Here is a 24,696-nt window from a genome sequence, read left to right on the forward strand (position 1 = left end):
CTTTGCTATAATGTATACCCTGGTAGCCGAGCAAAGCGGCTACTGGCTATGGAGATAAGTATCTCATTTTCATTTTTTTTTGCAAAAAACCTGTAAAACATACAAGGAAGTAAGAAGTCGATCATGATAAAATCAAAGTGGAAAGCAATGTCTTGGTTAAATATTGTTTTTTTTATGAAAATACAGTGTTAGGAGAAGCATTTTAAACGGTGGTTAAGAACCTGCAAAAGTTGTTATAAAGTGCCTTGTTTTAAGGAATGATATGCCTGTTAAACACGGGTCAGAGCTCTTTGAATATAATTCTATAAATATTTATCAATATTTACAGTATGCTAAAAAAACGAAATGGAGAGAAACTTTTGACACATATCTATATACCTGGAACTGTTTTCAAATAGAAAGCGATGGTTCTCCTTGTGTGTAAAAAATTGTGTTTACCCGCTAGTATCAACAACATGTTGAACACTGCCTCTAAATAACCCCTATAGATAGTGGTGTGATTCAGCCGGTTCGCACTGGTTCATGCAAACCTGTACCTAGAATTTCTCATGTTCGCCGAACTGGTGCGAGAAGGGAGAGCAGGGCTTCTACTAGGGGTCTGGGCAGCTTGATCCATCCTGATTGGCTTCATTACATAGCAGCAGCAAATCAGGAGGAGGTGGCAGGAGTCTGGGGGTAGGGCCAAAGAGCGGAGGAAAAGCATGCAGTAGAGAGAGGTGAGGCAGTGTCTTGCCTGTGTCCTGCCTGTGTGTGTCCTGCCTGCCTGTGTGTGTCCTGCCTGCCTGTGTGTGTGTGTGTGTCCTGCCTTTCTGTGTGTCCTGCTTGTGTGTGTCCTGCCTGCCTCCTGCCTATGTCCTGCCTGTCTGTATCCTGCCTGCTTGTGTCCGGTGTGTCCTGCCTCTGTTCTGTCTTTGGCCTGCCTCTGTCCTTCTTGTGTCCTTTCTGTGTCCTGTGTGTATTTGTTCTGTGTGTGTGTGTTTGTCTGGCTGTCCTGTGAGGGTGAGAATGACAGGGAGGGGGATGAGAGAGGGTGAATTGATGGGGGGGGGGGTGCGGGCGGGTGAGAGAGGATGAACAGAGGGGGGTGAGAGAGGATAAAGGGAGGGGATGAGAGGATGAAGGGTGGGGGTGAGAGAGGATGGAGGGAGGGGGGTGATAGAGGATGAAGGGAGGGGGGAGAGAGGAGGAGGAGGGTGAGAGGATAAGGTGAAAGAGAGGATGAGGAGGGGTGCAACAATCTTGGAATTTGTGGGAGGAGCATTATGATTAGTATTGCTCGCATGTACAGTATGACTGCAGGTAATTTATTTATAAATGATCTGACCATTATGTAATTTGTTCTAAATTTCACTCCAAGCATGCACCAAATTTGCACTATTTCATATTCTATTTTCTAAAAAAAACCTCGGAAGGGCACTCCCTCCCAAGACTCCTCCCCAGATTTTTTACGAAACAGATTGGTGCAAATTGGTGAATACTTGGTGTGAAATTTAGTAAAAATGACGTAACAGTCAGGTCATTTATAAATAACATGGCTTGGACTGAGTTAGGTTCCGGTGCCCCGGGTATGGATCCCTTGGTTCCGTTCAGGTTCTCTGTGTTTGGGCGGTAAGGTGAGAGAGAACAAGTTGCTAAAATTTCTGAATCCCACCACTGCCTATAGACCCAGAAATGCCTACTGGGCAAATACAATGTATTTCCTTCAGTCAATATAACACAATGTAGCCACGTGCCCCTGGCTATAGCCTTCTACTGGCCTCAACAGTATAAGTCCTTATAGGAACAGGCAGTGTTGGGGTTAAACCCCTGCGCAGTGCCTAGCCTGCACTGGCAGCCTGGAATGGGTACTATGTTGCCTTATCCAGGGGCAGGCCTAAACCGGCAGTTCGAGCGTCATACCTGGGGCGGGTACTGACTGTGTTACATGTATATGGTGTGATGCCTTTCAGTACCTGGACCTGCCCTGTTATGGGGTGGGGTTACAAGCCCTTTCTACCCCGGGTATAAACGCTAACACTTCACTCTGTGATGGCAGATACAATAGATTTGTTCAAAAAAAGGTTGGACATCTTTTTAGATGGGAAAGGTATACAGGGATATACCAAATAAGTATACATGGGAAGGATGTTGATCCAAGGATTAATCCGATTGCCAATTCTTGGAGTCAGGAAGGAATTAATTTTTCCCCTTAATGGGGTTTTTTGTTTGCCTTCCTCTGGATCAATAAGTAAGTATAGATATAGAATAAAGTATCTGTTGTCTAAATTTAGCATAGGTTGAACTTGATGGACGTACGTCTTTTTTCAACCTCATCTACTATGTAACTATGTAAAAATTGAGTGTGCTCTGAGGTGGATGGTTATGGTGCCGTGTATACTCTTTTCCCTATAAGAGGGTTGAGGAGATTAGGAGGGGCCAGGGAAGGAGAGGGGGTTTGCTCCAGGGAAGGAGATGTCATCCTGAACATGCAATAAACCTGCTGTTGGACCCAATATGCTATGTGGTTATTGGGGAGGAGTATGGCCTGTGGGGACCATCCTGCAATCTGCATGATCCTCATGGGATGGTGGCGCTGCACCATAAGAACTACAAGAAAGCCTGCCCTATTGCTGCTCCCAAACCCCAACCCCTGAACCAGCAGGTTTGCAACAGTAGCAAGGGAAAACCACCCATATAGTGGCCAGATCTTCTGTGGCAGGGTGGAACAGGTGCTACATTTGGAGGCAATGCTAAGATGAGCAACAGGGGCGTCAAAGTATGGCTGGGAACCCCGCTGAAGAAGAACTGAATGGGGGCACTCACTGTATCCAGGCCGGAGCATTCCCAGTCGGTTGCTAGCGAGATACCCTCCGATGGTACCCGCTCACGATTCAACCTCACCCGCTGCTGCATGAGAGGTGCCTGACAAGTACTGTATCAAGGCCATCATTTTACCTTGTTCGGGACGTCATGCAGATCTGAGAGGTGTCTGAACCACAATATATCAGTGCTGGGTCCCTTCCACTTCCGAAGGCGGAGAGGTGTCTGAACCACACCGTATCGTGCCAGTTGTCGCAGTGAATATGCCTGGTCATGAAAGATAGCACCCCACTTTGGACTCTCTGTTGGGTGTCTTTATGTCGCTATGTTCCAGGGTTGAGAGGTGCCTGAATACCTCCGTATCAGCCGAAGGCACGCTGCTGCACATGCCCCAGGAGGCTGTGACTTGAAAGATAGCACCCCCTGCGATGAGACTGCACTGTGTGTGAAAGTTAGCCCCCCATATTGGGACTATCTACTTGAAGTTAGGGAGGAAGAGAGTGCCTTTGCAGCAGCATGCCAGCTGGTGTGGGCACTTGAAACACAGCCCCCCCCAAAATGGAGCTCGTCACAGGCACTAAAGGAGGAGAATGTAGAAAGGCACTGTCTTGCGCGCTGGAGTGCATGATCAGTAGCTTGTTAGCTGGATGTGGATCAGAGAGGGAGGGGTTGGGGGGAGGATGTATAAACCGTCAGAGTTATACGTGTCCTAGGAATCGTAGTGTTGCACCGTAAGGACTAGAGCAGGATCACACCAATAAACGCAGTTTGTATGGTACTGAGTGTGAGGTAATAGAGGTTTAGAGGAATCTTCTTACCTCATATGTTGTGGCAGGACGGCCTCGCGGCAGGGTCAGTAAGACGCTAGACACGGTGGGAAACGTTCAACTATAGTGGTTTATTAGCCACAACCAAAATAAAGTACGGGTGCACTGTCCCTTTAAGAAACTACTTTCTTGAAAATTAAAGCCTGTTCCCTTTAGGGAAACTAACTCACTTCTTGAGCCCTTACTAACAAGACAGCCAGCTAATCTGGTCATGCCCAAAACATATGCAACACAAAGTATAACCAATAAGTGTAATAATAAAGTCTTATCTGTTGCAGCTCCAAACAGGAACACGGTTCCGGGGAGCAGGCTGTGTCCAGCCTCGCAGCAATGTTTATCTTTATCCTGGGTTGGGGTCCCAGCTGGTCCCAGCAGCAAAGCTCCTCGCAGGACTGGGGACCAGAGCAGCAGCAGCTGCTACGGCTTCCAAGCCGGGAGAGTTCTCTCCACCTTCCTGTGGAAAAACAAGCTCTCTGTGTGTGTGTCACTTCCTGCTTTTAAACCTGCAGTCTCTCAGGCCTCCTGCTTAATTAGGCTGCAGGTGTGCTTCCTTCTGTCTGAGGAGATTAACACTCTGTGAACTGGCTGCAGCGTCTCTCCATTCACTATTCCAGCCTACTGAGTCAGTGACTCTGTCACATATCCCTCTCCCCAGCGAAACATTGTCCTGTGGAGCGGCCCGTGCACCATTCCCGTGCACCAGCATTTTTGGCGAAAATGTCTGACGTCGGCCCTTCCCTCCCCCCTTTTTTTTTCTTGCCTTCCAATTTAGGCATTTTCTTTTTTGGGTAATTACCAGGCTATCTGGGCCTGAACACTCATCCTTCTCTACCTCTTTCTCTTGTGCCATCCTGAGTCTAGGGTTGAAGCTCCGCCTTTGTTGTGTCCCCTTTTGCAAATGTCCCCAAGCCTCCTGCTGTCTATCAGCTATCTCTGCCTTCTTCCTCTTGGGCTCAGAGTCTCCCTTACCCTGTAGAAGAGCCAAGACCTCAGTTAGCTCATAGTATTCACTCACCAGTGCTTGTTCTGCTTCTCCCTCTGTTTTTTGACCTTCCTCAAAGGTTTTTTGTACTTCTTCGTCTGAATCAGAAGTCTTCCTGGCCCTTTTCTTAGAAGAACCCACACAGATTAAAGCTTCCCATGATACAGAGCTGTCAACCTTTTTCTTATCTTCCGGGCTCTTTTCCAGCTTTTGTTCCTCACCATTTTCTTTAGCTTCCTCTTGATTTTCAACAGAACCAGCATTACCAGTAGAGGACATGGTAGCACTCTTTGCTTTTTCAACCTCATCTTCTTTGTCACTTTCAGAAGGCAGCTTTGCACGCTTTTTAGGGGTGACCATTTTTTTTAAAAGAGGCCCATGGTGTAATGCCTTCCTTCTTTCTTTCTCCATCAAAAGTGGCCCCTTCACCTTCTGTTTCAACAGTCTGGGCTGTGTCTCCCATTACATTTTCTGTAGGAGAGGTCTCTATAGACTCATCAGGAGAAGAGGGCAAACTGTCTCCTCCATCTACCTCTGCAGGATCACGAGACTCCAATGAGACAGGTACTTGTTCTGTCACATACTCTGCCTTTGTCTCTTCTTCCTTCTTTCCTTTATGCTTCTTGCCTGAAAGCTTCTTTAAACCAGATCCAGTGAAAAGCTTCCTTAGAGAGCTACCTTGAAGCTTAGCCTTCTCTTGTGAAGACAGTAACTCCGCTTCAGTGGTGATGGCTTCTGGACCTTTCTCCATCAGCGTATTTTTAGTGTTGGTTTTCACCTCATTTATCTTTATAACTTCAATTTGGGTGGGGGTCTTATCAACCCTAAGTGCACCCCATGATGCCGCTCTATTACCGTCGGCAGACTCGTAGGCTTGGGCCTTTCTTTCTTGTCCCTTTAATTTACTCCGTTGGGAGTGTTGCTGGATAACCTGTGATGTCTTTCTCATCTTATTTTCCAACTGAGCGGTGTCCAACATAGCCACATGCTCAGTCTTTAGGGCCTCGAGTATCTCGTCCAGGTCACGCTTTTGTTTCTCCGCCAACTTGCGGCCAGCACGCTCAGACTCCAGGTCCTTCCTCAGGTCATGAAGCTGTCCTTCTGCATATCTTTTTTCACTCAGTGCCGCTGCCAGTTCATCCTCTTTGGCGTTGAGTCGCGACTCCACATCTCTTAGCAGGTTCAGCGCAAGGCTTAAATCTGTTTCTTTTCCTCTATTTCTGACCTGCAATTGCCTGTGCTCCTCCCAGACCTTGTCCAGCTCCAGCTGCATTCGGTCCCTCTCATTAGCCGTGTCGTCCAGCAGCCTGTGGGTATCAGCCATCTCGATTTCATAGCGCAATGTCAGGCAAGCCACCTGACGGACGGTCACCTCCTCCCTCTCGGCGAGTTGTATTTTAGCGCTCAGCAATCTGCGTCTGCAGCTCTTCAATTTGATCCTGCAAATCCCCTCTCAGGGCCTTCACCTCTTCCTGGTGCTTGCTCTGGGCTTGCGTCAGCGCCGCCTTCATCTTTTGGAGCTCTGTAATTTTTTTCGCCAGTATCGCCGCTGCTTCTGTTTTCCAGGCTTCTTTCTCCTTGGCATACTGACTCATGGAGATGAGTTGCCTCTCTGCTTCTCCAGCTCTTGCTCCAGTCTCTGGACCTTTTCGCGCTCCCTCTCACACAGAATCACCTGGCTTTCAAGCTCCGCCCCCAGCGATGCTCTTGTGGCGTACAGCGTGGCCCTCAGCTCCTCATGCTGTTCTGTGGGGACATACTGGGTACTCAGCCGTTCCTGTAGCACTTGCTGCATCTCCTTGGCCGCTTGCAGACTTGCATGTTGCTCTTGCAGCTGGCTCTGCCATACAGTAGCGACATACTTTATTAAAGTAAATGCCGGCGGCATGCCGGGATCTACCCCAGCTGCCGCCAGTCAGAAACGCGCGCCGCCGCGTTTCCCCCACGCACCCCCCCTCCACATCGCGCGCAATTACCCCCCCAAAGACACCCCGTACCCGGCTTCTACTCTGCCCCTCTGCTTCCCCGCACCCCCGCTTACCTAGATTTGAACTCCAGGGGTGTCGGGGAAGCCTGGGGAAGCCGGGGAAGACGGGGAAGCCGGGCGCGCTTGTGACCGTGACGTCACAGTGCGCCGCCACGCGCCGCGGCTACCCGCTTCCCAGCCTCATTCAGCCAGCGGCATTTGCTCGAATAAGAGCTGCCGCTGCTGTAGGTGCGCTGCTTGTGTGTGCTACTCCAGGGAGACACGTTGCATCCTCTCTGCATTCTGCAGTGCTTCCTGCACCTCTAATTTTTCTTGCGCCAATTGCGCCTTCACTTTCTGCGCTTGGTGAAGCTTCTCAGTCCCATCACTGACCTGACCGGTCATGTTTAAAACCTCTTCTTTCAGGTTTATATTCTCCATTTTCACAGTCTCTATATCCCTTAGGAACGTCTCATTGGCTTTCTTCAAAGTACCCAGCTCTGTTTTGAGCGCGCTAGCTTCTTGGTGAGAAACTTCTAAGTCTTTGATGAAGTTTTGCACATCTCTCTGGGACATCTGATAGCACAGTCTCCAGTCAGGACTTGTTCTCTCTGATTCCATGTTAGCAATTGCGGTGTTGGCTTTATTCAAGCTTGTCGTCAGCTCCTCCAACTCACTCCGCAAGAGTTGCTCTGTTTTCTTTAAAGCCGCATACTCTTGTATAGCTGGGAGTATACACCTCTGTACCTCTGCATTAGCTTCTCGCTCCCTATTCAATTGTTTCTGCAAGACATCATAATCACGCTGGGCAGTTTGGAGTGCAGAAATTAATGCCTCTTTTCCCTGGATCAAGGATTCAGCTTCCCTTTGCTCCTCCTTTTCCTTTGCCACCGTTCCTGTGACAATTCTGCCCATCACTCCGGTCTGCAGCACATCTCGGTGGCTTGCTGACGCCTGTTGTCCTGATATCGCAGGCTCAAGTGGTTCGGTCACTTCCTCTGTGACTTGAGAAATATTTTTATTTTTCTTCTTTCTCTTTGTTTTATTAGCTCCAGAGACATCAGTGGTACTGGGCACACACACACTGGACACTTTTGCAGCTTCCATCTGCGGGTTCGTCTCTCTTCTCGGGGCCACATATGCGTCGTCATCATAATCATCATATGGCCTGAAGGGACACTGTTTTGTATGGTTATGTACATTGCAAAACTGACAAATGACAGCGGCCATTTTAAAACCCCGTTTTTTTTTTTTTCACACCCGACGAGGCAGACTTTGCACAACACATGTAAGTTGTTCTTGCTTTACAATATTTGTACCTTCTGGGTTCTTCTTAGGGCAACTTCTTTGCAAAAATTCATTTTCACGTTCTTTTTTTTACCAGACAGGGCAACCTTTGCTCACAGCACTTGCTAGCTGCAAATTCACTCGCTTCAGCAAAAGGCAGTAGCTTTACACAGCAATCCTTTCATATCCGACGGGGCAAAATTTACACTCAGCGCTTGCTGGCTGTAACTTCCATGCTTCCACAAAAATCATTTTTTTTTTCCGCTTGAGTTCAGTGTCTCAACACATCTTCATCTACTGACCCCCAGAGGCGTAACATCCCACTTCTGACACCACCTGTGGCAGGACGGCCTCGCGGCGGGGTCAGTAAGACTCTAGACACGGTGGGAAACGTTCAACTATAGTGGTTTATTAGCCACAACCAAAATAAAGTACGGGTGCACTGTCCCTTTAAGAAACTACTTTCTTGAAAATTAAAGCCTGTTCCCTTTAGGGAAACTAACTCACTTCTTGAGCCCTTACTAACAAGACAGCCAGCTAATCTGGTCATGCCCAAAACATATGCAACACAAAGTATAACCAATAAGTGTAATAATAAAGTCTTATCTGTTGCAGCTCCAAACAGCAAACAGGAACACGGTTCCGGGGAGCAGGCTGTGTGCAGCCTCGCAGCAATGTTTATCTTTATCCTGGGTTGGGGTCCCAGCTGGTCCCAGCAGCAAAGCTCCTCGCAGGACTGGGGACCAGAGCAGCAGCAGCTGCTACGGCTTCCAAGCCGGGAGAGTTCTCTCCACCTTCCTGTGGAAAAACAAGCTCTCTGTGTGTGTGTCACTTCCTGCTTTTAAACCTGCAGTCTCTCAGGCCTCCTGCTTAATTAGGCTGCAGGTGTGCTTCCTTCTGTCTGAGGAGATTAACACTCTGTGAACTGGCTGCAGCGTCTCTCCATTCACTATTGCAGCCTACTGAGTCAGTGACTCTGTCACAATGTATTACCTCGTCTTCAGCTCAAAGTCCCGCTGATGGCTGCCTCAATCCACGCCACTTATCTGTGTAGTCGTGAATCCTCCTTCTCTCTCCTTCTTCCGGGTGCCACCGACAGAAAACAGCAGATAGAGATGAACAAGAAAAAGTCAGGGTACTCACATACTGTCCACGATGAAATAAAGAGGAAACTTGGGTAACTAGGTCTTTCAGGAACAGAGAAAGGCTTTATTGGAACATATAAAAAGATGTTCAATAGGGAACAGTCCTCCCATGCGTTACACGCACGTGTTGCGCTTTCTCAAGGAGAAAAGCGCAACACTTGTGGGAAACGCGTGGGAGGACTGTTCCCTATTGAACATCTTTTTACATGTTCCAATAAAGCTTTTTTCTGTTCCTGAAAGACCTGGTTACCCATTTTGTCTCTTTATTTCATCGTGGACAGTATGTGAGTGCCCTGACTTTTTCTTGTTCATCACTAAAGGAGGAGACTTCAGGGTCCCTGAGGAGGATCCTGGAGTCTGATCGCGGTTCCTGCGAACCACAAGAGGAACTGCGTGCCGAGTTGCAAGATGCAAGCTCGCCATTGCAAAATATCTGGGATTGGTGCCAAAGTCCGTAGCTGCACTCCTCTATTCCAACTGGGACTCCTGATTCCACCAGAGAGAGGAGTCGAAGAACCTATGGCTCAGTATGCTGTGTGACCGGATGTGAAGTCACCCAAGCCCAGATGCACATGTTGCTCAGTGTCGGAAGGTTTACCATTGAACTATCTCTGGTTCTACTACTATGAATAAGCTTCCGTTCCAGCGAAATGTGCTGCTTGGAGGCATTCTAATGATGTGGGACAGTGAGGAGAAATTCCTGCACTATGTGTGCCTGATTTGCGGATGCCGGGAAGTGAGATAGGAGACGACGCCCAACTGCCTACGGTGCGATGTGGCCTATTTGCAACCGTGGGTGCCGGCCTGTGACCGGCCTATATCGGTCTTTTCCCCAGCGGAGGTGCGGAGTCGGGTCCAACTGATACGTAAGCCCCAGCGAGTGGCAGAGACTTCCTCTGCGGGCACAGATAGGGACTACCTGACAATACTGTCCGATCTCTATCACTCTAGCTGTGACACTTCCTGCATTGTCTTTTGCGGAGAATACTATAACCCCAGTCCAGACTCAGGAGTGGAGTCCCTGGGTGCTCACCATTTAACAGAGCGGCAATGCCAGCCCGGTGGAACCTTGAGAACCCAAGGAGGACTTACCTGTTTCCATGCCAGCCAGCGTGAGAGGTCCCGAGTCCTTCTCATTTACCCTGGAGGTGTCATTGCCCAGCTTTGCGCCGTTGAGAGAGCCCTGCTGGATGCTCTCCACCCTGCATCCCATGACCAACCTTCCCCGCGAGGTGACACCGACGGTGATCCCAGCCTCCAGGCGGGCTATCACAGAGGGTGCGTCCATCATCGAGGTACTGGACGGTGCCTCCAATGCTCCTGATATAACAGCCATCTCCGCGAACCCAGCAGCCAATAACTAATAACTACCCAGCCGTGGTGGTCCAGGATGTCAATCTGGCATGGTCGGCGAGCCATGATAATGCTCACCGTTTTTTACAGAAGCACCGGGAGATGCAACCAGCCCGAGCCCAAGCGAAATCTTATGTGGCCGCTGCTGAGGAGCGTGTGGATGAATATCTATGAGGCAAGCGGGCAAGTTAGCGTATTTTAACTCCGCAGACCGAGGCAGAGGCATCCCGATCAGAGTACCGGCTGTACTACTTTTGTTGCTGCTCCTACCGCTCCTCCGGTGCTGCTGGTAGGGGCTATTCCCGCTGATGACCTCAATCATTGGGATCTTCCGAGTGACCTTCCTGCTCCGGTGAGTACTTCCGCAGCCCAGTCTGTGATGTTGCGGTGCCGGGAGTGGGAGCTAGACCAATCGCTGGTTAAAGCCAGCACTTGGGCCGTGGTCCCCAAACTTCGGGGTCTGAAAAGCACAGATCAGGACTGTTGAAAGTCCAAGGCCGCATGAGGCCCTGGGCAATTGACTGCTTTTATTCGGGCCAGCTATGCTCGCCTAGAAGTGGAGTGTGAGCCGCCCAAATTGTCTTATTTTACTTTGACAGGGTTGGGGTTGAGGACTCTGTTCCTTCTCCGAGAACGGAGGTGGCTGGCCCAATTCCCCACAGCCCATTCTACCGTCCCCGCCACCTGCCCAGAGATCCTTGCCCTATATAACAAGCACCGTACCCTGTCACCTTGGCCACGATCCCCTACCATGACTGTAGCACCAGAACGTACTGTTGGAAAGGTATATGATATGTATGTATCTGAGGATGCCAATGATGTGTACAGGTGGTGGGATTCTATGTTCAGGGGTTATGTACTGCATTTAAACAGGACGCGCTTTGTCCTGGAAAGGGGCGACTAGGTAGATACTGGTGGGAGAATGGCAAGTTTACTCCAGAGCAGGAGGCAGAGATAATGAAGAAACGTAACCAATGTACTGTATGAATCAGGGACTTCTTGCACCACCAGAGAAGGGGGATGATTTCTATGCTGCACCCTGGGATGGAACACTATTCTAGGTATTGCCGGCAGGGCATGTGGGCAAAATCTTAAGAAGAGTAGCCGTGCAGAGAGAGTTCTAGTCCAGCGTTTTAGGCGTTCCCATCGGTATGATTACCCTTATCTCCCCGAAGAGCTCATGAGAGCCGCTGAGGTTAATAGGGATGAGTGGGTAATGACGGCAGTGATTGAATATATGGCTCTTAAATATAATACAACAGCTGTATTTTGGGCAGGCCGAGCTGAATATTTGGTTAAGGTCTGGCAGGTGGGACGCAATATTCACCTAGACCGAATAGAGTACCTTAGGGAGCATGTCAGAAAGAAGTGCTACTCTATCACTGTGCCCAATTAGCAGGGTAAGCCTGTCCAGAAGCCAGACTCTGACCATTACTATTAATACAGCAGGGTCGGTACTGCAAATTGTAAAGGGAGATACAGCAGGGATATACTGCATAATGAGTTGGGACGTCATTACAGCAGGAACGGCACTGCACTCGGGTGAAAGTTCTCTTGGTTAAAGAGGTACCAGTTATGCCGCAGTTGTAATGTATTGTAATGCAATGTATTTTATAATTCTGTTGGCCGGCACAATTATTGATGGTGCATAATTATGCTCCTCATGCGGGGTCGCGAGGAGGTTTTTCACCAGATGGAGGATGTAGCCAAGTGTCCCGGGCTATAGCCTTCTACTAGCCTCAACACTATGTCCTGATAAAAACAGGCAGTTTTGGGGTTAAACTCCTGCAAAGAGCCTAGCCTGCAGTTCCAGCCTGGAATGGGTACTATGTTGCCTTATCCAGGGGCAGGCCTAAACCGGCAGTTGGCGTGTCATACCTGGGGAGGGTATTGACTGGGTCACATGTATATGGCGTGATGCCTGTCAGTACCTCTTCCTGCTCTGATATGGGTGGGGTTACAAGTCGTTTCCCCCCGGGTATAAAAGCTGACACTTCACCAAATTGAGTGTGTACTGAGATAGATGGTTATGGTGCCGTGTATACCCTTTTCCATATGTAGCCAGGCTCCCCAGACTCACTGTTGTATATGTGTTGGAGGGTTGCAGCCGTGCAGGGAGGGCTCCGGCATGCTGGAGGCTCCGCAGTGTCGGAACGCGATCAGGCCGCCGCCAGGTTTAATGTTTGCGCAGTCGCGGCGGGTCGCAGAGGTGGCTAGGAAGCAGAGGTCGCGCATGCGCGGCCTCAGGTTGCAAAGCCCGCGAAGGAGGGATGGCTCCTATAGGGTGGAGCGTTCGGGACTACGAGTCCCAGTAGGCACAGCGAGACCATGTGACGCCAGGGAGCCTATAGGGTGGCCAGGATATCAGGAGGAAGGTTAAAGGGTGGTACAAGGGGAGCACGTTGAGGAGAACGGAGCGGGAGGAGGAAGGAGACGGAGCTCCTGGTGTAGGAAGGCCGATAGCCCCGCACTAGGTCTGATAGCCCTGGCCCAGTTAGGCCCTGAGTTCCCGTAGAGTGGAGCAGATATAGGGACCGGCCCGAGTCAGGTTACAGATCCCCTTACTTTGCATCGGACTGTTCCTACAGAGACAGTGGCATATTCCACCTTGCGTAGAGGTCTGGGCTCAGACCTCCGTTGCTGTTGCTGCAGTCATCCGGATGGGACGCCCCGGACAGTGGTTCCTGTGGTCAACAGTCATCGGATCCTTTGTGAAGTTCCTTGGCAGGCCCGGGCACCGGAGTGCCCGGCAGGTAACCAACAAGTGCACCAACTATATCACCTATTCATACAGGACATAGTGGCTGCGCAGTCACACATACACATATATCTCACTTGAGGGTTGGGGACATACGGAGTGTGGTTACTGGACACAGGGTGGGATCACCCGGTGGAGGTGGGAGCATCCTGCGCGACGCAGTAGATAGTGTCTCCTAGAGGGAAGGACACCGGTTGAAATATATATTGCTTATGGTAACTACTGTATAGTAAAGTCATTGGTTGTTTTACATGCTGTGTGTGTGTGGAGTGATATACAATTGTCCTGCGAGGAACCACTCCCCCTCTGTGGGAGCAATCGCAGGTGGAGGCGCTGCACTAAGTACGAGGTTGCTCTATTATTACGCGTACCCCAGGCTCTCCGTGGCGGAGGCACAGGCCCTGCGAGCCTGCAGGTTATACAGCATAGGTAGCAGTCTGAATTCACAAGGAAACGGGGCTACATTTGGAGGCGCTGCTGAGAGCTTAGACCTGGGGTGCCCCTTTAATACACACCGCGACCTGTCCACCATGACTCTCCTTTCGCGTCAGAGTGTGCACGACTGGGCGCGGCAAATGCAAATGCCCGCCTTCTGGTGGCTGTGAGTCAAGTACCTATGGCCTTACCCTTAGGGACATTACAAACGGCCCTACAACAATTACCAGGATTTGCCAAGGCCCGCCTGGTGGACGTTCTTATAGACCAAGATGCCAAGTGGAACACCTTGCTAGTTGATTGTCACCGAGATTTGGTGGTACTCGAACCCTCTGTTCCCCAATACCTGCAACTCCCCAACTCCCCTCCCGGCAGAAGCCCCTTTGTCTACCCACTCCGGGACATACCCCCTGAGGGGCTGGGCGATGACCGCCATACTCCCACCTCCGCTCGTTACTCGGCAAGTGAAGTGGGTAGCTGTCGCTCGGATTTCAGCTACCAAGAGTCCAGTGTATCCGAGGAAGCTGGGCTGGCAGGGAGATGCTACAGAAACTTAATGACAAGGTAGGCCAGCTAACCGCCCCACCCAGTTTGCATCCGTTAGTGGAAGCCCTCACACTGGCAACCCACTCCCAAAATTACCGGAAGCTGAAGGCCTTCTCCGGGACCCGCCCCGTTCCCACGGGGGAAGATGGGATAAACCCATGGAAGGAACACACCCGGGTGTCATGGAAGAATGGTCTTGTATGGATGTGGTAAAACGCCAACGCATCATGGAATGCCTGAGGCCTCCAGCATCCACTCTGTTTAGCATTCATCGAGAGCAATATCCGGATTTGACATCTGTAATGATGGTCGAATTCTTGACAGAGGCTTATGGCGTATCCGAGGATGATGGAGCCCTGTGGACCAAATATTATGCTATCAATCAAAAGGACGGAGAAGACTTATCCACCTACATCCATCGGGTACAGATAGCATTAGGCCCCTTCACCACAAGTATGTCTTGGCTTCCCAAATGGATGAATACCTCCGTAAACAATATCTACGAGGGTCCAGCCCCAACCATCCCATTGCTAACATGATCCACGATAACCTCACCCGGGGGAGCCCCCCCTCATTCACCAAGTTGTTACAGCAATTCAAGGAACATGAGGCTCACCTAATGCTTAATTCTCCGCAGAAAATAAAAGGAACCGTCACTCCCAAGAGTAAGGGAGTGAGTGAAAAGAAGGAAGACCCTCTGGATAAACCCGGGCCCGAACGGTCGAAGTACTCCGGGGGAACCTCGCCTCCTTACAACCGCCGCACCCCGCCGCGGGACCTGTCCTGTTATAAATGTGGGAAGAAAGGGCACATATCATAAGATTTCCGAATGGGAGAACCTTGGGACCGGAGCCCCTCCCCCAAGAAGTTAACGCCTAATGCCATGGTCTGTGGAGTCTACGCCGCCAACGGAGAAGCCGGAGCGACACCAACTCTAACCGGACCCTGGGAGGTCACTGATCCAGACCTGACCTCTAACCAAGGTGGTGAATGTCCCCAGGACTGGAACAATATGGTGGGACCGGTGGCTCTTATACGTGTACTGGTGGACGGCATCTACTCCTCCGCCTTACTGACATGGGATCCCAAGTGACCATCATATATCGCGGGTTCTATGATCAACATCTTCAGAATTGGCCACTGAAGTCGGCCGAATACATCAAAGTGAGGGGGCTGAGCAATGAAGACTACCCCATCGATGGTATCGTGACGGTGTCCCTGGAGATTCAACAGCTCAACACCGGGAAGTCACATCCCATGAACGTTTACGCCCTCGTGTGTCCGGAGCCCAAAGATTTACCTAAGTACCCAATCATTCTGGGAACTAATGCGGACATTGTGCAAGCTGTTATCCGGGCCTATTTGCAAGAAACGAACGGATTACCCATGTCCAGTCTCCAACTGCAGCTTGTCCAGGTGGACCAGGACCCTTCCCCATCGGTCCCCGAAGACTATGGGCTGTTGTTCTGTGGCAGGGCGGGTCTAACCAAGATTCCGCCTGGGGCAATACAGAGAATGCCAGCCTGGTGCGTGTATGCTGAACGAGCAGACACAGAACAGCTCTTTTCACTGGAGAGTACGCCAGAGGAAGATGCTAACAGGGGATACCGGTTAGAGGCTGAATTTCGGGATTGGCCGGCCGCCATCCCGCGTCGCATCTATGTAATGATCCAAAATCTATCACCCTTCACCATGGCCATAGATGTGGGACAAATAATAGGGAGGATCTACCCGGTCAGTTCTGTGGATGAGGCGGTCCAAGTCAATGCCACCCGAACTGAATGCCCCTCGGCGGGGCTGGATTTCGATTTCGGCTCCTCTGGAGTGCCCGAAGAATGGAAGGAGCGATTGAGGGTCCAATTGGAAGGGAGGCGAGACGTCTTCTCTACTGGAGAAATGGATGTGGGGTGCAGTCGCAGTGCCCAGCACACTATCTGAATGAATGATACGAATCCTGCATGCCCTCAATGGGAGCAAATGGTTCAGTGTGTTGGATCTCCGGTCCGGGTATTACCAGGTACCCAGGAGCCCCGAGGATCAAGAAAAGACTGCTTTTATTTGTCTGCTGGGGTTCTACCAATTCACTCGCATGCCCCAATGCATTTGTGGGGCGCCGGCCACATTCCAGCGGCTAATGGAGAAAACCTTAGGGGACTTGAACCCCCGAGAATGTCTGCTGTATTTGGACGACATCATCGTCTTTGGCCGGATGCTAGAGGAACATGAGACCCGGCTCCTGAAGGTGCTCGACCGGTTAGCCTGAGAGGGGCTCAAGTTATCTTTGGATAAATGCCGATTTTGTAGGACATCTGTGACCTACGTGGGACACATCGTGTCTGCGGAAGGAATAGCCACTGATCCAGCTAAAATAGAAGCCGTAGTAAGCTGGCCCGACCCGATAACGTGGTGGAATTGCACTCTTTCTTGCCGTTCTGCAGCTACTATCGCAGATTTGTGGAGGGATATTCTCGTCGGGCCAAAGCCCTCAACAGTCTTCTCAAAATATATCCTGAGGACACGGGGCGAACGGCTACTCCCGCCCAACAGCCATTTGGGGACAAATGAACTCCAGAGTGTGAACAGGCTTTCCTGGACTTGAAGCAGAGTCTGACGGCAGCTCCGGTGTTAGCCTATGGCGACCCCGAACAACCTTATATCCTACATGTGGACGCTAGTCTCAGTGGACTAGGAGCGGTACTGCATCAGAAACATCCAGAAGGATTACGACCTGTGGCGTACATCAGCCGCAGTCTGACGGCCAAGGAGCAGAACAATCCAGTACATGAGCTCGAGTTCCTCACCCTGAAGTGGGCCATCGTGCATAAACTCCATGACTACCTCTATGGGACCTTGTTCGAGGTGCACACCGACAATAATCCCGTAACCTATATCATGACTTCAGCTAAGATCGATGCAGCGGGACATCGATGGTTAGCAGCACTCTTCAACTACAATTTCACCTTGAAATACAAACCGGGTCCCCTGAATGTAGGGGCCGATGCCCTATCTAGACGACCGGGGCTGGTCGCAACCCCCGACGATGATCAATGGGAAGAAATCCCTGGACCGGGGATGCAAGCTCTGTGCTGCACCGCAGCCATAGTGAATGATCAAGTAGCCTTCTCCAAATTAAGAGTGGCGGATTCTTTAGGGTGCGCGTCCAAAGCCATCCCGGAAGCCTATAGGGATCCCAGTGGCATGCACATCACTCCTGACAAGATCATAGCCTGTAAAGACATGGTGCGTTATCAAGTTCGTGACCCGATAGCTGGCGCCATCCGCCATGCTCTTCAGAAAAACCATCCAGATCTACTCAAACACGCCCCATGCGATGTGGGGGGAATCCTGATGCGAGAGGAAGATAAATTTGAGTTGCGGGACAATTTATTATACCGGGTTGTGGAATATCATAACCATCCAAGTAGGTGGCAGCTGGTCCTACCTAAAATGTTACAATATCTGGTGTTGCGATCCTTACATGATGAACATGGTCATTTGGGAGTTGATAAAACTTTTGGACTGGTGCGAGACCGTTTAATCTGGCCCAGAATGAGAGAGGCCGTGGAGCTTCATTGTCGGAGGTGCAGCCGATGCATTCAACATATAACGCTACCCACCAGGGCCGCCCCAATGGGCCATTTGAAAAGCACGGGTCCCATGGACTTAGTATGCATGGACTTCCTATGTATTGAGCCAAATAGCCGGGGAATCTGCAATGTGCTGGTTATCACGATCATTATACGAGATATGCGCAAGCCTTTCCGACAAAAGACCAAAAAGCCATCACCGTAGCCAAGGTGCTCTGGGAAAAATACTTCATACATTATGGGCTTCCTCACCGAATTACATTCTGACCAGGGCAGAGACTTTGAAAGCAAACTAATAAGGGAATTACTAAAGATCTTGCACATTACCAAATCTCGAACCACCCCGTACCACCCTGAAGGGGACGCATTGCCTGAACGGTTCAATCTCACTCTACTGGACATGCTGGGCACTTTGACGGGGGTGAAAAAGACTGAGTGGAGTAGACATGTGGAAATGCTAGTACTGTACACGCTTACAACTGTACCAGACATGAATCTACCGGATTCTCGCCCTACTTCCTGATGTTTGGAAGAGAGGCCCGACTGCCAGTAGACATACGACTGAGGGTCTCCACTGACGGAGTTCATAATGCCACTCACTTCAAATATGTGCAGAGAACCTGCAACAGGCCTATCAGCAAACGGAAAGATCTACAGAAAAACTGAATGCTGGTAACAAGAGACGCTATGACCACAAAGTCAAACACCGGGACATCCAGCCGGGGGAAGCGGTACTCCTTCGCAACTTGGGAGTACCGGGAAAACATAAGTTGGCCGACCGGTGGAGAGAAGGAGTTTATGAGGTAGAATCACAGATGCCTGGCCTTCCGGTCTATCGTATCAAGGACTCGGAGGGTCGGGTGAAGGTATGGCATAGAAACCATTTACTTCCTACTCCGCAAGTAGGGGAGGAGGAAGCGGAATTACCAGCTACTTCATTGGATGGAGAGACGCCCCAGGGTGGTACAGAGCCCGACAATAATATGAATTTCAAAGACCCTCAGGAGGGAACCTCTCAAAGGGGGTCTCAGCAGCGAGCATCTCCCGGTGAAGCTACGGGTAAAGGGCTCTGTGAGCAAACGTCCTATACGGTGGTGCTGGAAAATTCTACGTTGGACCCGCAAAGTCCATGTTTTGTGCCTTTCCATAATCAGGCAGAAACTGTAACTCCCCCAAGGGAAGAGGCCGAGCCTCAGGACTGTGACAGTCATTCTCCCGAGGGAGTGACTGATGAACAATTAAGAAGAAGTCAGAGAGTTGGGCAGCCTCCAATGAGGATGACCTATGATCAGTTCGGGGCACCCCATTATGAAGCTCAGCAGTGGGCTCGCAACCGAGTAAAGTCAGTTATCGTGATGTTCAGCGAGATGTATAACCTTATATAGATTGGTATATGTGTCGTTACGTATTCATGCATTTTTATTATATAAATCGTTGTTTCAGTTGAGGTTTAGTAGTCCAAGCGGGGGCGTTGGAGTCCACAGGGGGGAGGATGTAACTAGGCTCCCCAGACTTACTCTGTTGTATATGTGTTGGAGGGTTGCAGCCGTGCAGGGAGCGCTCCGGCGTGCTGGAGGCTCCGCAGTGTCGGAACGTGATCAGGGCGCCGCCAGGTTTAATGCTCGCGCAGGCGCGGCGGGTCGCGGAGGTGGCTAGGAAGCAGAGGTCGCGCATGCGCGGCCTCCGTTTTGCAAAGTGCCGATTTTGTAGGACATCTGTGACCTACGTGGGACACATCGTGTCTGCGGAAGGAATAGCCACTGATCCAGCTAAAATAGAAGCCGTAGTAAGCTGGCCCGACCCGATAACGTGGTGGAATTGCACTCTTTCTTGGGGTTCTGCAGCTACTATCGCAGATTTGTGGAGGGATATTCTCGTCGGGCCAAAGCCCTCAACAGTCTTCTCAAAATATATCCTGAGGACACGGGGCGAACGGCTACTCCCGCCCAACAGCCATTTGGGGACAAATGAACTCCAGAGTGTGAACAGGCTTTCCTGGACTTGAAGCAGAGTCTGACGGCAGCTCCGGTGTTAGCCTATGGCGACCCCGAACAACCTTATATCCTACATGTGGACGCTAGTCTCAGTGGACTAGGAGCGGTACTGCATCAGAAACATCCAGAAGGATTACGACCTGTGGCGTACATCAGCCGCAGTCTGACAGCCAAGGAGCAGAACAATCCAGTACATGAGCTCGAGTTCCTCGCCCTGAAGTGGGCCATCGTGCATAAACTCCATGACTACCTCTATGGGACCTTGTTCGAGGTGCACACCGACAATAATCCCGTAACCTATATCATGACTTCAGCTAAGATCGATGCAGCGGGACATCGATGGTTAGCAGCACTCTTCAACTACAATTTCACCTTGAAATACAAACCGGGTCCCCTGAATGTAGGGGCCGATGCCCTATCTAGACGACCGGGGCTGGTCGCAACCCCCGACGATGATCAATGGGAAGAAATCCCTGGACCGGGGATGCAAGCTCTGTGCTGCACCGCAGCCATAGTGAATGATCAAGTAGCCTTCTCCAAATTAAGAGTGGCGGATTCTTTAGGGTGCGCGTCCAAAGCCATCCCGGAAGCCTATAGGGATCCCAGTGGCATGCACATCACTCCTGACAAGATCATAGCCTGTAAAGACATGGTGCGTTATCAAGTTCGTGACCCGATAGCTGGCGCCATCCGCCATGCTCTTCAGAAAAACCATCCAGATCTACTCAAACACGCCCCATGCGATGTGGGGGGAATCCTGATGCGAGAGGCAGATAAATTTGAGTTGCGGGACAATTTATTATACCGGGTTGTGGAATATCATAACCATCCAAGTAGGTGGCAGCTGGTCCTACCTAAAATGTTACAATATCTGGTGTTGCGATCCTTACATGATGAACATGGTCATTTGGGAGTTGATAAAACTTTTGGACTGGTGCGAGACCGTTTAATCTGGCCCAGAATGAGAGAGGCCGTGGAGCTTCATTGTCGGAGGTGCAGCCGATGCATTCAACATATAACGCTACCCACCAGGGCCGCCCCAATGGGCCATTTGAAAAGCACGGGTCCCATGGACTTAGTATGCATGGACTTCCTATGTATTGAGCCAAATAGCCGGGGAATCTGCAATGTGCTGGTTATCACGATCATTATACGAGATATGCGCAAGCCTTTCCGACAAAAGACCAAAAAGCCATCACCGTAGCCAAGGTGCTCTGGGAAAAATACTTCATACATTATGGGCTTCCTCACCGAATTACATTCTGACCAGGGCAGAGACTTTGAAAGCAAACTAATAAGGGAATTACTAAAGATCTTGCACATTACCAAATCTCGAACCACCCCGTACCACCCTGAAGGGGACGCATTGCCTGAACGGTTCAATCTCACTCTACTGGACATGCTGGGCACTTTGACGGGGGTGCAAAAGACTGAGTGGAGTAGACATGTGGAAATGCTAGTACTGTACACGCTTACAACTGTACCAGACATGAATCTACCGGATTCTCGCCCTACTTCCTGATGTTTGGAAGAGAGGCCCGACTGCCAGTAGACATACGACTGAGGGTCTCCACTGACGGAGTTCATAATGCCACTCACTTCAAATATGTGCAGAGAACCTGCAACAGGCCTATCAGCAAACGGAAAGATCTACAGAAAAACTGAATGCTGGTAACAAGAGACGCTATGACCACAAAGTCAAACACCGGGACATCCAGCCGGGGGAAGCGGTACTCCTTCGCAACTTGGGAGTACCGGGAAAACATAAGTTGGCCGACCGGTGGAGAGAAGGAGTTTATGAGGTAGAATCACAGATTCCTGGCCTTCCGGTCTATCGTATCAAGGACTCGGAGGGTCGGGTGAAGGTATGGCATAGAAACCATTTACTTCCTACTCCGCAAGTAGGGGAGGAGGAAGCGGAATTACCAGCTACTTCATTGGATGGAGAGACGCCCCAGGGTGGTACAGAGCCCGACAATAATATGAATTTCAAAGACCCTCAGGAGGGAACCTCTCAAAGGGGGTCTCAGCAGCGAGCATCTCCCGGTGAAGCTACGGGTAAAGGGCTCTGTGAGCAAACGTCCTATACGGTGGTGCTGGAAAATTCTACGTTGGACCTGCAAAGTCCATGTTTTGTGCCTTTCCATAATCAGGCAGAAACTGTAACTCCCCCAAGGGAAGAGGCCGAGCCTCAGGACTGTGACAGTCATTCTCCCGAGGGAGTGACTGATGAACAATTAAGAAGAAGTCAGAGAGTTGGGCAGCCTCCAATGAGGATGACCTATGATCAGTTTGGGGCACCCCATTATGAAGCTCAGCAGTGGGCTCGCAACCGAGTAAAGTCAGTTATCGTGATGTTCAGCGAGATGTATAACCTTATATAGATTGGTATATGTGTCGTTACGTATTCATGCATTTTTATTATATAAATCGTTGTTTCAGTTGAGGTTTAGTAGTCCAAGCGGGGGCGTTGGAGTCCACAGGGGGGAGGATGTAGCTAGGCTCCCCAGACTTACTCTGTTGTATATGTGTTGGAGGGTTGCAGCCGTGCAGGGAGCGCTCCGGCGTGCTGGAGGCTCCGCAGTGTCGGAACGTGATCAGGGCGCCGCCAGGTTTAATGCTCGCGCAGGCGCGGCGGGTCGCGGAGGTGGCTAGGAAGCAGAGGTCGCGCATGCGCGGCCTCCGTTTTGCAAAGCCCGCGAAGGAGGGACGGCTCCTATAGGGTGGAGCGTTCGGGACTACGAGTCCCAGTAGGCACAGCGAGACCATGTGACGCCAGGGAGCCATAGGGTGGCCAGGATATTGGGAGGAAGGTTAAAGGGTGGTACAAGGGGAGCACGTTGAGGAGAACAGAGCGGGAGGAGGAAGGAGACAGAGCTCCTGGTGTAGGGAGGCCGATAGCCCCGCACTAGGTCTGATACCCCTGGCCCAGTTAGGCCCTGAGTCCCCGTAGAGTGGAGCGGATATAGGGACCGGCCCGAGTCAGGTTACAGATCCCCTTACTTTGCATCGGACTGTTCCTACAGAGACAGTGGCATATTCCACCTTGCGTAGAGGTCTGGGCTCAGACCTCCGCTGCTGTTGCTGCAGTCATCCGGATGGGATTGCCCCGGACAGTGGTTCCTGTGGTCAACAGTCATCTGATCTTTTGTGAAGTTCCTTGGCAGGCCCAGGCACCGGAGTGCCCGGCAGGTAACCAACAAGTGCACCAACTATATCACCTATTCATACAGGACATAGTGGCTGCGCAGTCACACATACACATATATCTCACTTGAGGGTGAGGGACATACGGAGTGTGGTTACTGGACACGGGGTGGGATCACCCGGTGGAGGTGGGAGCATCCTGCATGACGCAGTAGATAGTGTCTCCTCTAGGGAAGGACACCGGTTAAAATATATATTGCTTATGGTAACTATAGTAAAGTCATTGGTTGTTTTACATTCTCTGTTTGTGTGGAGTGATATACAATTGTCCTGCGAGGCACTACTCCCCCTCTGGTGGGAGCCATCGCAGGTGGAGGCGCTGCACTAAGTAAGAGGTTGCTCTATTATTATGCGTACCCCAGGCTCTCCGTGGCGGAGGCTCAGGCCCTGCGAGCCTGCAGGTTATACAGCATAGGTAGCAGTCTGTATTCATAAGGAAACAGGGCTACACATATAAAAGGTTTGGGGAGATTAGGAGGGGCTCTTGGGGTCTCAAGGCCCGGGGGTTTGCTCCAGGGACGGAGATGTCATCCTGTACATGCAATAAACCCCAATATGCTGTGTGGTTATTGGGGAGGAGTTTGGCCTGGACCCTCATGGGAAGGTGGTGCTGCACCATAAGAACTACAAGAAGCCCTGTTACTGCTCCCAAACTCCAACCGCGGAGCAACTCAGACCTCCTGGACTAGCAGGTGAGTGGCAGTACCATGGGAAAACACCCATGTAGTGGCCAGATCTTCCATGGCAGGGGGGAACAGGTTCTACATAAAGGTACTGTACATACACAGATATCTCACTACAGCCAAGAAGAATACTAATAATGAGGAGGACTAGGATCTAGAAAGATCATCTCTCGTAAAATAAAGAAAGACTTCCACCAATCACAACTTAACAATATAATATATTCTACTGCCTCAATAACCAGACGTATCTTGCTACAGTATTTCAGCAAGGAACTTTTGCGTTAAACTGCTGACGTAATATGTATTTGTACATACATAATGTGTGTGTGTGTGTGTGTGTGTGTGTGTGTGTGTGTGTGTGTGTGTGTGTGTGTGTGTGTGTGTGTGTGTGTGTGTGTGTGTGTGTGTGTGTGTGTGTGTGTGTGTGTGTGTGTGTGTGTGTGTTTGTGCACACACACATGAAAATTCTCATGTACTGTTTGAAAGATTGTGGCTCCTAAAGGTTAACTACATTTTTGGTGGCACTAACGGGAAATAGCAGCAAGCTTCCAGCACTCATGCTATGAGAGTATTAATGCCACCTCACTGCAGTACCTGAAACTGAGACAGAGGGGCGGCCTCTGCTTTGAGCGTAATTTATGCAGGCAGCCTAGTGCTGCTATGCTAACTGTGAAAATTATGCTAAAAGAATAGCTTGCTCCTGTAAGTCAGAATGCAGTAACACCCACAGAGACTGATCTGAGAGTGAACCAAGGTACAGCAGTGAGATAATTAGAGGGACATGAAGGGAAAGGAGTTACAACTCAGAGATGGGATCACTCATTCGTTGACAGAGAGCGAACCTTGTAAAGAAGGAGTTTAATATGTTTTTTTCCTTGCTCTCTTTAATTATAGTTAAAATATTAACCCATGCTATGGTAGTTAAGGAAGATCAAATGGTAACTTATACTACTAAACTGCTTACATGACAGGCAGACAAGAGGTTACTTTAAAATAAAGCTATGTTTTCAGTGTCTGAAATGAAAGTTTATATTATATATTTTACTAGCCTCCCTGCCATAGGACTTGAACTGCAGATAAGCACCTTCTGACACTCCCTTGAGAGCAGCTTTTACATTAATCTTATA

At 50.2% G+C, this 24,696-nt stretch overlaps 1 protein-coding gene across 6 annotated transcripts in view; it reads left to right on the forward strand.

The window, feature by feature from the left end:
* Positions 1–24,696, forward strand: part of GRIK1 (glutamate ionotropic receptor kainate type subunit 1) — a 376,065-nt gene that overhangs the window by 173,774 nt on the left and 177,595 nt on the right. The gene's annotated exons all lie outside the window — the stretch shown is intronic.

Source organism: Ascaphus truei, chromosome 3 (assembly GCF_040206685.1).
Source record: "Ascaphus truei isolate aAscTru1 chromosome 3, aAscTru1.hap1, whole genome shotgun sequence".
In the NCBI taxonomy this organism is placed as follows: Eukaryota; Metazoa; Chordata; class Amphibia; order Anura; family Ascaphidae; genus Ascaphus; species Ascaphus truei.